This window comes from Microtus pennsylvanicus, chromosome 16, assembly GCF_037038515.1.
Source record: "Microtus pennsylvanicus isolate mMicPen1 chromosome 16, mMicPen1.hap1, whole genome shotgun sequence".
Lineage (NCBI taxonomy): Eukaryota > Metazoa > Chordata > Mammalia > Rodentia > Cricetidae > Microtus > Microtus pennsylvanicus.
Window position 1 is genome coordinate 477,786 of NC_134594.1, and position 13,517 is coordinate 491,302.

The following is a 13,517-nucleotide window of genomic DNA, read 5'->3' on the forward strand; positions in this document are numbered from 1 at the left end:
ATCACAATCCCTGACTTCAAACTCTACTACAGAGGTACAGTCCTGAAAACAGCCTGGTACTTACACCTGTCAGAATGGCTAAAATCAAAAACACAAATGATAGTCTTGCGCGAGAGGATGTGGAGTAAGGGGAACACTCATCCATTGCTGGTGGGAATGCAAACTTGTGCAACCACTTTGGAAAGCAGTGTGGCGGTTTCTCAGGAAATTTAGGATCAACCTACCCCAGGATCCAGCAATACCACTCTTGGGAATATACCCAAGTGATGCCCTATCATACAACAAAAGCATTTGTTCAACTATGTTCATAGCAGCATTATTTGTAATAGCCAGAACCTGGACAACCTAGATGCCCCTCAATGGAAGAATGGGTAAAGAAAGTGTGGAATATATACACATTAGAGTACTACTCAGTGGTAAAAAAAACAATGACATCTTGAATTTTGCATGCAAACTGATGGAAATAGAAAACACTATCCTGAGTGAGGTAACCCAGATCCAGATCCAAAAAGAATGAATATGGTATGTACTCACTCAGTGAATTCTAGCCATAAATAAAGGACATTGAGCCTATAATTCGTGATTCTAGAGAAGCTAAATAAGAAGGTAAACCCAAAGGAAATCATACAGTTATCCTCCTGGATATTGGACGTAGACAAGATTGCCAGGCAAAAATTGGAAACTTGCGGGTGGGGTGGTGTGGGGGTAAGGGGAAATGGGGAGAGAAAAATGAGAAGGGAGGATGGGGAGAGCTTGGGGAAATGGGATGATTGGGATGGAGGAAGGGTGGAAATGGGAGCAGGAAAGCAGATATCTTAATTAAGGGAGCCATTTTAGGGTTGGCAAGAGACTTGACTCTAGAGGGGTTCCCAGGTGTCCAAGGGGATGTCCCCAGCTTGTTCCTTGGGCAGCTGAGGAGAGGGTGCCTGAACTGGCCCTATCCTATAGCCACACTGATGAATATCTTTCATATCACCATAGAACCTTCATCTGGCAATGATGGAGATAAAGACAGAGACCCACATTGGAGCACTTGACTGAGCTCCCAAGGTCCAAATGAGGAGCAGAAGGAGAGAGAACATCAGCAAGGAAGTCAGGACCCCGAGGGGTGCTTCCACTCACTAAGACGGTGGGGCTGATCTAATGGGAGCTCACCAAAGGAAGCTCTTCAAAGGGATACCTTGCTCAGCCTAGATAAAGTAGGGAGAACCTTTGTTCTTCCATGAAAATAATGTGCTTTACTATATCTGAGGAGTGGATGGAGGATGGGGTGGAAGGGGGAAGTTGAAGGGAATGAGAGGAGGGGAAGGAGTGGGAAATGGGATTGATAGGTAAAATGAAAAAAGATAGTTCTTTTAATCAAAGGAGAAATTAAAAAAATCAGGTGTTCAAAAAAAGAGTTTTAAAGGGAATAACACACAGGTAAGTGAAACATTACATTCACATATATTACTATATATTGTTACTCTTATCACAATGTTGTGTTGTAAAATAACCTTGACATTTACACCTATTATCAAATGGTATTTCCCATAAGGTGGATTCTCTTATAAAATAGTAATATAATAAGGCTCTGGGTGTTACCAAACGTCAGGAAAACAAAATATAGAAGGATTAGATTTGTAGTACTATTCTTCAAGTGTTTGTTGTCCAAAACTTAAATTCTGGTTTGTGTTTGTTGGAGGAACACAGTCACTTTCTGGAAGGTCTTTCCAAACTTTACATAGCAACATAAATGTGGCTCAGAGCAATGACCTGCTACCATAAAGAGTTTCTGTCAAAGTGCTGTAGATCTCTCGTGTGGTTTGCCATTAGTACATAGATGCACATACTTTAGTAATCTCAAGATAAATGAAAAGTGAGAAAGATAAAGGAAAAATAAGAAATTACTAAAGACATATAGAAAAACCTAGAAATTCTGATCTGAAATTATAATATTCAGAAGTTTCACAGTTATTTTATATTTGTTTTAATCTTTCTTTTATTTGAACATTTAAAAATTTAATCAATGATTTAGGTCATAAGTCATTGAAAAAATGACTCAGTTCCTTTCACTAAAATACCAAGTCAGAGTCTAATAGGCCTTGGATAAGAATCAATAAGACATCACTCTGCTACTGCACGTACTGGCTTTGTGGGAGCCTAGGCACTTTGGATGCTCACCTTACTAGACCTGGATGGAGGTGGGTGGTCCTTGGGCTTCCCACAGGGCAGGGAACCCTGATTGCTCTTTGGGCTGATGAGGGAGGGGGACTTGATTGGGGAAGGGGGAGGAAAATGGGAGGCAGTGGCGGGGAGAAGGCACAAATCTTTAATAAATAAATAACAAAAAAAGAATCTATAAGACACATAAAAACAGAGTGTTGCTTGTGACTTCTATTTTGTATGCTGCTCTAGTCACTTATGCTTATCTTCCCAGTAAATATTGTAGTTATTTGAATGAGAATGGCCCCCAGAGGCTCACACAGTGCTTGGTCCCTAATTGGTAGAACTATTTTGAGAACGATTAAGAAGTATGGCCCTGTTGAAGGAGATGTGTCAGTGGGTGTGGGCTTTGAGGTTTCATAAGTGCATGCCAAACCTAGCCAATCTCTCTGCCTCCAACTTTGGTATACAATACAATCTGCTGTGGATGTTGGCTCTACCTCTCTCCAATATCAAAATGGAGGACATACCATTTTCTAGTAGCTCTGGGGCTGCCAGGTAGGAGCTGCACTCAGCACTTTAACTCTGAGACTGAGCGTGAGGCACAGAAAACCTTTTCATCCAAGTTTCATCCAAGTTCAGCCAAATCTGACATGCAGAGCACTGCACAGCCTGGAAACATGTCTCTGTATGGTGGCAGGAATCCACCATGCTTGTACGCCTGCCTAAGCCTGATTCTGCCTTCTGCTCAGGTGCAGGTGGGGAGCGCTGAGCCATCATCACGGTCTCAGAGCACTCTCCTTCCAATCCCAAGTGGGAACACAAACATCCAATCCCATAAATGCCATTGAAATGCTTTAAAACCAGAGTTTGCACTGGAGGAGGCACAGCCCCAGGAAGTCGTGCTTTAAAATGATGCAGCTTTTTTTTTTTTTGCTGCTGTCGCTGAATCAGGAAAATCTCTCTACAGCATGCCCTAGCAAATAGCAAAAGGCTGTGGTAAACTCTGCTTTTTTCTGTGTTTAAAATTAATCTCTCTCAGGTTTTACATGGATCCAGTTTACCACATTGGGCGACACTCTGTAGTATGGAGTGGCAGGCTGCGTTCCTGCCACCCTGGCTCTTGGCTGCCTGGCTAGCTTATGCCTCGAAATAATTACATGGAAACTGTATTTTTTTAAACACTGCTTGGCCCACTAGCTCTAGCCTCTTACTGGCTAACTCTCACATCTTGATTAACCCATATCTAATAATCTGTGTAGCACCACAAGGTGATGGCTTACCAGAAGGGATCTTAACCTGCATCCATCTTGGAGAGGAGAGCTATGGTGACTGCCTGATTTGGCTTTCTTTCTCCCAGCATCCTGTTTTGTTTACTCTGCCTACATAATTTTCTGTCCTATTAAAGGGCCAAGGCAGTTTCTTTATTAATTAACCAATGAAAGCAACAGATAGATACAAGACCCACCTCCATCACTAGAGAAATACAACATTGACTTAGAAGCATGTAATAGCACACTGAAATTTAATATCAAGAAGTATTTGAGAGAAAAATAAAAAAATATTATAAAAATATTGTAAGTATATGGCAGTTGCTGGAAGAATCACTTCTACATGAATTTATTTTCAACCTGGTTGGGGTAAATAAACTTTCTACAGGTTGTGTTTATCTATGATGACCAATTGGGCTCAGTGAGTCCAGTGATATTCTAAATGGCCAAAGCAAGGATGATCATTTGTACTTTCTCATTTTGTTAATACTTTGCCTGTTGTCCACAGACTCTCCTTGATGCTATTTCCCTTCAACATTTCCCTATAAAACATGATTTCCTTTAAGTTTTAGCTGTTACATACCTGTGAGTGATTCCAGAATACCAATGTCCCAGATCCAATACCTGCTAAAGTTTATCTTTCAGAAAATGATAAGTAATTAGTGTGAAGGCACACCTCTCTCCTCAGCAATGATCTACAGGGATCTAGGTACAATTTAGTATTTTGACAATTACCAAGGAGTCTATTTCAAAATGAGAACCATTTAATCAGGCCCATCTGAAAGTTTCCAGAAACCTTGCTTGTACTAGGAAAAAGAGTTCAGAGACTGAACATTGGGAAGGCTTGAACTTAAATAAGACATCACTTGCTTGAGGAGCTGTAACCAACTATGGCTTATTTATTTATTATAAAATCATGCATGAGGTAAATGAGCATTTATAGTAACAACTTAAAAAAGCAATTGTTAATTTAAATCGGCATAGTCAACAGTTTATGTGACTTGCCCAAGAGGAAAATTTATAACCTCAGATCCCTAAAAGTTAAATAGTAAATTTTAGTTGAGATAATAAAAATGTTTAAACTATGTCATCATTTATTTTCCTTTAACAGTTTTAGAATATTGTTCTTAGTTGCCCAGGGTTATCTTTAATTGCTGAACTAAAGGTATCTTCCTGTCTCCATTTCCCATGTAGGTAAGCTAGACATGTGATGCTGGGGCCACCTACCATTTCTTTTCAAAAAGCCAAACTAAGGTAAACTATTGTACACACATTCCTCCTTCTCCCTGCAACCTGACCAATGTATTAAGTGTACAGCCACCAATGAATTTGAATGGATTTGTATAATTTTAGTATTTTTCCAAATAAAACAAATTTTTATTAGTGTACATAAGGTCACATATTTTAAATAAAATACAGTAGATCTTGTGTTATTCTTTTTCCAAATAAGTAAAATAGAACTTGATTTCAAATTTTAGCTTTCAGTATTCAAATATTTAGCTTCCATTAAAACAAAGGTTGCCTACGTACAGAATAGACAGTGGGCGGAAGCCAAGAATACAGAGTTTGGGATTAGAATTATTGTATAAATTTTGACTTTATCAGTTCTTATGCATAGGAAAACTATTTATTTTATTTTCAGTATTCAGATAATAAAATGAGTACAAAGTAGAGACAGAGAGTTTTTAGGAAGATTAAGTAAAAGTCAACATCAGTTCAGCTAATTTTAATTTTATCAAAATATGAATTGGTTTCTATGAAGAATAGTATCAGGATTTTGTCGAGGAGTGTCTTAAATCCATGAATAATTTTACCCTTATTTGCTGTTGGTGGGACTATGAGCTGATACAGACATTATGCAAACCAGTATGACAGTGTCTCAAAAATCTAAAAGTGGAAGGGTCATATGACCCAACCACTCCACCCCTGAGTGTATAATCCAAAGGACACAAATACTTCTACAGAAACACTTGCTTATCCATGATTGTTGCTTTCTTATGTACAAGAGACAGGAAATGGAATCAGCCTAGATGTCCATCAAAAGACAAACAGATAATGAAATACAATACATAGACACAATGAGATTTTATTGAAGCATAAAGATAAATAAAACTTAAAGTTGGGGGAAAATAAATGAAACTGGAAGTACGATGATGTGGAAAGTCCTTTTGTTGCTTTTTTTGGTTAATAAATAAACCTGGTTTGGCCAGTGGCTTAGCAGAATAGAGCTGGGGGAAATACTAAACTGAATGCTGGGAGAAAGAAGGTGAAGTCAGAGAGAAACCATGGAGCACCAAGAGGGGAAATATGTGAGCTGGTAGCTGGAACCTTACTGGTTGGCCACAATCCTCATGGTAAAATATAAAATAATAGAAATGGGTTATCCAAAGATATAAGAGCTAGCTAGCAATACACTTAAGTGATTAGCCAAGCAGTGGTTTATATAATCTAGTTTCTGAAAGATTATTAGGGGAGTCTGGGCAGCCAGGAAAAGAACACATGCCCTCCTGATACAGTACCATATAATATGGGGTAGCCCTGGCCTAGAAAGACAAACATACATGGTCTCTCAAATATGTAGATCCTAGCTTTTGATTCTTATTCCTGTTGATGTATGTGGGAGTGAGTGTGTGTAGAGGTCAAGAAAGTAGAAAGGGACCCATAAAGAAGGGAGTAAACAGACTTAAAGGAAGAGGAGAGGGGAGAATACTAGAACACATTCGATATGAAGGGGAAAAGGAAGATCTTGGCATAAAAGACTCAATCAGGGATGAGAAGACAGGGAGCTACCAGACAGGAAGTAGGGGCAAGTGCCCCAAATCAAGTATATATAAAAATGCCAGAAAGAAATCTGCTACTTCATAAAAAGTTTTGAAATACTTAAAAATGTTATAAAGGTTCAAAAATGTGAACCTATTCCCACATTGTCTGATGGTCATAGAGTTTGGAGGTTGCTCAAAATTGTTGACAGCAAGTGTAGCAACACATCCTGACTGACAATTTAACTAGATGACATGTGCAATGCAGTTTCACTATCACATTTGTATTCTTTAACACAAGGATGTGAACATGTATTGAATGCTTTCCACGCTGCTACTGAAAACAACCAACCCACAGATCGAAAGGTAAGGGATTTGCTTTTGTGCTGTGTTAATACTACATTGTTATGATCCCTAATACTGAAGGAGTAGATGGCTTAGGAGATATGGAAAAAAGCAGTGATTATTATAAAAGTGGTAGGAACTGAAAAAGCAAACATGGTACACATTCCATCTGGTTTGAAAGGTAGGACAAGAGGGGTCGTGGTTTTCTAATGTCTTATCACTGCATGGTAAGAACATTTTGCAAAAGAATAAAATCACTGATGACACTCTAAGAACATGTTTTTTTTTCCTTATATAGAGTTAAGATATTTTCAATGGCTGTCATGGGACTCTCGTTCTTTTCCTGGTTAGCATTCTTCCAAATATTCACACAGAACTGGAAAAAAAATGAATGTTCCTTTGTGAAGCAATGTCATTTTATTCTAAACGCTCTCTGGAGACATGGACACTAAATTAAAAAAGAATATGGCAATAGATCAAAGTTATACTTACACATTTATAGTTAATCATTTTTAGTACAAAGTTTATACCAGTGATATTGCACCATGATTAACAAACAAAACCTTGATAGAAAGGAAGGTGTTCATGATAAGTTGAGATTTAATATCTTTCCAGACTATGTTATTCTTGCTCCACTTGCCTCTCAATATAAAGAATCACTGATTTAGGTTTCAAGGTTTAATTCTTTAAAATACAATTTATTATTATTATTCATAGGTATGTGTATGCCTGTGTGTTCATATGCACACAAGTATAGTGCTTACAGAACCCAGAAAAGAGTGCCAGATCCCCTGGATTACAGGCAGTTGGAAGCCACCTGACATGGGTGCTTGGAACCAAATTTAGTCCCTCTGGAGGTTCAGTTAGTGCTCTTAACTGTTGAGACATTCTCTATACCCCTTGAAAATGTATTATTTTTGCTTTTCTTTTGCTATTATTTCTTCATACTGAAAAATATAAATGATGTCTAATTTCCCTTTGGGTAAGATTGAAGCAACAGCTTTAAGCAATTTTATTGTTCATAACAGGACAATCTACCCAGATGACCCTAGAAAGGTAGTTTTACTGTAACATTTATCTTCTGGAAATGCATTGAACGCTTTTCAGACTGCCACTGAAAATAATCAACATACAAACAAAAGGCAAAGCAGTAACTTTGTGAGGGTGATATGAAGATATATTGCTGTGCTCTCTGTTACTGAAGGAGTGGCAATCTTAGATATAAAAGAAGCAATGGTTATTACAAAAGTGGTGGGAACTAAACAATACAACCATAGTACACATTCATTCTGGCTTTAGGTCAGGTAGGACAAGAGAAGTGGTGGTTTTTAAAAACTTTTCTTTCTAAATGTATTCTTAGCTTGACCAACAACTGTGTAACCACTCTTCTCCTTTAAGAGCCATCTTGTCATCTGATCTATACTATTCCCTTTGTAAGAATTGGGTACCACATAGATCTCACATGCATAACTCTTCAATTTTGCAAAACAGAGAAAATGAACTCTGATTAATATAAAATGAGAAAACTCAAATCAGCATGGACACAATAGCAATCATGAACTCTGAATGAGCGCACAACCATTCTTACCTTTTAGTTAGTCATTGATTCTTAAACTGATTGATCCAAAGAATATTTACAATAGTTTAGTAAAGATCAAAGTATATTTTATGTACATAAAATGCATAAGAAATCATGAAGTTGACCCAAAATGAAGAATTATTAATTCTGCAATTTAAAATTAGAAGACATTGCCAGTAGAGCTAAGACGTTTACACTGCAGCTGGAGCAACCTCAGGGATTTAAAAGGCAGACTGGACAAGCAACGTAGCATTTTCTCGCATATGGGAAGAAAGCTTGACCAGTACCAGCAGATTCTAGACATCGACTCTGACTCAAGATGCTGTCCTCAAGACAGCTATTTAATCTTTGAAATATTTAGACTTAAACTTCTAAACAAAATTCTAAATTTACTAGCCTGCCTGTGAGACTCTTTGGCCTACTTAGGAACTGAGCAAATAAAACCAAAACAAAAGTAAATTCTTCTTAATTGATTTATAAAAAAATCTAAAATAAGCAATCACACAACATTTTCTTTAGTTTTCATATGCAAATGAGCATTCTCCCTTATGAACATCTGATGAGAAATGAAAACGTGTAATTTTAATGCAATATCGATTTGGCATACCAATAACTGTTCTTATCTCACTTTCTTTTTTTTTATTTTTTTCAACAACTCTCAAAACTGGCATTAAAGGAACAATGTTTTAATGAAATATCTGAAATGTTTATGATTCTTTATGGGTAACCATAACAGAATTATGTATTTTAGAACAAGGGTAAGCTAATTGAATTTATTTGTCAAATTGAATATTACTTTAGATTTTTGTAGACAGAAATGAGTTAAAGCAGTGTTACACAGTAATTAATTAAAAAGTTATTTTAACAAGCTAATATTCAAACCATGATTGCAATAGAAATTGTACACATAGGTAAATATATGATAGAAATTAAACACAGCTTACTTTGGTTTATGAGAGCTTTAGTGCACTGCTTTAATATGTGAGATAAAATGCGGGCCGTCTCACCCAATGACTTCAGATAATTTTAAGAATACCTTTTAAACTATTTTGGAGAAAAGTGATAGTGCTTTCCAGCAGTGAAGCATTGAAATGTCCATGCGTCCATCTTGCAAAATAGCAAGGAATCAAAACATTCCAAAGGGGCTCAAGGGGCAGATGCTTGGCTCTCCCTGATTTCTTGAGTGGACTGGAGTTGGACGAGAAGGACAACAGGAGCGATGGGGGCAGTACCAGAAGAGAGGAGGAAAAGGAGGGCATTTGGGGCATGAGGTAAAAACCTAGTGCAATTTAAACTCCCAGGAATCTACAAAGGTGACCCTAGCTAAGAATCCTAGCAGTAGAAGATGTGTAATCTAATCTGGCAATCTCCTGTAATCAGGCAAGATTTTCAGTGAAGGGATTTGGATATTAACCTAGCCTTACAACCTTCAACCTACAATTTGTCCTGCCTACAAGAAGTCCTGGGGCAAAGCAACTGCAGAAATTCTGGGAGAAGTCAAACAATGACTGGTCTAGCCTGAGACCCATGTCACCAGAGGGAGCCAACCTCTGACATTGCCTAGAGCACCAGGATTCAGAAGATGGACAACCCAGAGACCTAAGAAGGATAAAACCAAACACCACTGGCAAAAAAAAAAGTCAATGTAATGATGCTTACTGATATTCTTTTATGCCTACTATGCTCATAGATTGTTGCCTAGTCTAGTTGTCATCAGTGAGGCTTCACCCAGCAACTGAAGAAAACAGGAGCAAAGGCCCAAAGACAAACATTAAGCAGAGCTTGGGGGAATTCTAAGAAAAGGAGGAGGAGCCAGAGGGTTCAAGGATACAACAAGGAAATCTTCAGAATCAACTAACCTGTGTTCATAAAGTTTCACAGAGACTGACACAACAACCAGGAAGCCTACATGAGACTAACCTAGGCCCTATGCATATATGTGACAGTTGTATAGCTTGATCTTCTTGTGGGCCTCCTAACAGTGGGAGCAGAGGCAGTCTCTGATTCTGTGGCCTGCTTCTGGGACCCTTTCCTCCTACCAGGTTGCCTAGTCTAGCCTTAATAGGAGAGAAGGTGCCTATTCTCATTGCAGTTTGGCATCCATGGGAGGCCTGCCCTTTTCTGAATAGAAACAAAGGAGTGGATCAAGATGGGGGATGAGGGAGGGAGGCTGGCAGATAGGGGTATAGGGGTTGGTGGAAGAAGAGGAGGGAGGGGAAATTATGGTTGGGATGTAAATAAAATTAATAATAGTAATAATAATTCATTAAAATGAATAAAACACTTCTAAACAGATCTTTGATATTTTCATTGTGTTTATTGTTTTTCCTCATTATGTGCCTTGAAGTCAGCTTTTTAATTATGGCAATATATATACTTAAAAAGTTTAAGTTACTAGCTTGCTTGGGAACTTCTTTGATATTCACCAGCTGGGATTAAGCAACAAAAGGACTAGATTCAGTGGTAACCATGAGGCATGAAGACTGGAGCATGCACTTGGCAGCCAAAAATACAAATGAAGGAGAGGTTAAATTTCTGGTGATAGTACAAGGTTGGATGTAAAATAGAACACCTCTCTGCTGTTTTCTTGAAAAGTACACAGTGAGAACACAGAGCAGACTAATGGGTGGCAGTGAAACTGATTCAGATTCCTTCTTGGCTAAATGTTTCACCCTGGCTTTTGCAAGTAGCGGATTAACCATTTCCTTTCTACTGTCCCTCAAACACAACACAGATAAGTTATTGCTACTAACTGTTCATAGTAGTAACAGAGTGGTGAGCCCCTGTAGCACAAATTCACATGGACACATAAGTACAGCCTGACTCCAATGTAGAAAAGCAAAAGGAGAGAGCTGTGTGATTCATAAATTAGTTTATTCTTTGAGCAATTATCCAGTTTAAGACAGAGAAAAGACTGCAATAGTGGCGGAATGACACTCTAGAAACTAGAGTTTAGACTGTAAAACAGCCTTGCCTAGAGTAGACGATCTTCTGAGTTGGGAGTTCATGAGGCATTTCCTCAGTTTAAAGTGAGCAGAACTAGAAATCAAGACACCACGAAGGGATCAAAGAAGGATGCAGTTCAAGTCGACAAGGTTGTAGACTTAAAACTTAAAGTCATGACACTTTAGCCAATGCTGACACCTCCATATCTGGGTTACCGCCTGGACCATAAGCTGCATCATAGGAACTACCATTCATAATTTGGGTATGGATATTTATACCCAGCACTAGAAAACTGAATGTTTACCCAGAGTAGACAATATAGCACCAGAACTAGAGAGTTTTGAAGATTCCAAATCTGGACTGCCTAACAGAGTAATTTTTAAAAATTAAATTGTTAAAATTAATTATTAAAAATTATTAATTACTAAAAATTAAAAAGAGATCTTAAGAGCAGAGAAAGGGGCTGAGTTGCTGAAAAAAGCATCTTTCCCATCACACAGCTGGTTCAGAGGACTTCTTTCTCTCACCCCTTTGCTTCCCCGCATTGCCCTGCTGAGAAGGAGATGGATGAGGTATTTATAGCTAGGAAAACACCATGGCAGGCATGGCAAGTGGTTTTTGTTTTACTTGCTTGTTTGTTTTAAAACCCAGAAAATGGGAGGAAAACTAACACCTTCACCAAGGAGCCTCTCCAGAGGCAACTACTAGGAGAATCATTTGGGGGCTGAAGTATCTTCTAAAGGTGACACAAGTGGCCGAAAGGTTATAAAAAGGGTCGGGGGGGGGGGGGGGAGGCTTCTTGCCTTCCCCTCTGTTACTTTCTCTTCCTGTAATTAAACTAAATATAGTTAACTTCCTGCATATTATTATAGGGGACAGAAGGGATGTGTGGCTTGCGGGATATTGAGACTCAATGAGGGGATAGCAAACAAGAAGTCAATGTTCAGGTCTCTAATACTTGTTCAAAGACAGTAAGACAAGAAAGCCCTTGGGGAAAATTGGCTGGAGCCTGGAGACCACAGCTGGCTGGCTGTTCAGACAAAGAACTGAAAATGGGATGCTAGATGAAATGGACCTTGACTAAAATTTCACCTCAATAGCAGATGTGCAAAGGCCAACCTTGCATCAATTGGGTTTAGTATCTGTGCTTCTTTATCTCTGTCAGTGAATCAAAGGGCTTCTGGAAATACTTCAGAGGGCCTAATTTTGTCCCAGGCACTTCCAGGGTCTGATGCCAAGGACCCAGAGAGCTAAGGGAGAGGAGAGGCATATCTGAAAAGCAAGGGACGAGGACGAAGCTTTCCTTAACTTTACCTAAAAGCAGCATCACTTTCACATGGCAGTCCTGTGTCTACACAAGCTTTATGTTACAGTTTAGACTCACTTGGGTGGAGGAGAAAAAATGCTGGCTTGTTTCTTAAACATTGCAATTTGGAGTAGACTTCAAAGAAACGCACACCATCCTCCAAGTCCCTCTTCTCCTCTGAGGAAGGTGACCAGTTCTAGAGAGGGTACTGAAAGAAATGTGCTGGAGCCCCTCAGTTCCCAGGACCCTTGCAATCAAGTTGCTTCCTGCCAGCGATCTTTCCAAGGTGGGAGGATATCGGCTATGACTCACCGTCGCAGTGGTCCAGCTCCGGGTTTCTTTCAAGTCTCTGTCTCTCTTAGCTGCTCTCCATCCACTTTCAGCACCGTCGGCGAGGTGGAGCTGAGAGCTGCGTGCAGTCCTGTCAGGTCTCTGTCCCTCACCGCTGCCTGGGATTCAGGCTGCCTGCAGCTGGAATCTAAGCCGAGACAGTTCAAATTTTACAGCAAAGGGGCGTTGCCGCTCCCTTGTTTCTGAGGCCGGATTTGCCTTCCCTCTAAGCCCGCCCCTAGTAAATATTTGGTAGATTCTGACCGAGAAAACAAGACGCCACTGTCCCTCAGTGTCACCTACCAGAAGCAGGCTCACCTGGCCTGGAACCCAGCATCCCTGAGAGAGGGTCCTGAAGAAGGAGAGCGCTGGGTGAGCTCAAACAACATTATTTACTGCACAGACAAAAATTCTTTCTTTTCTTTTGTTTTAATTGTTTCTTTTTTCCTCCACCCATTCCCTTCTTTCTAAAGGAAGAATCAGGGCACTTCCTTGTCTTTTATGGAACTAAATAAAAATTTGACAGAGCCGCTGTGGGTCATAGATGATATGAATTAATTCCATGGTAGCACAAAATAAAAGAGTGGATTTTCATCTATTTTATATGTTCGTTGACTTTCACTCGTTAAAATTATTTTTATGAGTGTATTGAAAAGTCACTAACGTCACACTTAATGTTGAATGATTTGTGCCTAAGATCAGGAACAAGACAAGGACCCTTGGTCTCTCAGCTTGTACCCAATTTTGTACTCGGGGGGAAAAAAAGGAATTTTAAATGTCTAAAGAAAAATAACCCTCAAACTTTTTCTACCTGTAGTGGACACAATTTTGTGTTT

At 39.1% G+C, this 13,517-nt stretch overlaps 1 protein-coding gene across 1 annotated transcript in view; it reads right to left on the reverse strand.

Annotated features, from left to right (window-relative positions):
- The window catches only part of Agtr1 (angiotensin II receptor type 1), a 31,732-nt gene extending 18,901 nt beyond the window's left edge, over positions 1-12,831 (reverse strand). The window contains exon 1 of the mRNA XM_075950561.1: positions 12,664-12,831. The gene's annotated coding sequence lies outside the window, so the exon portion shown is untranslated. The remainder of the gene's footprint in view (positions 1-12,663) is intronic.
- Positions 12,832-13,517: the final 686 nt, after the last annotated feature.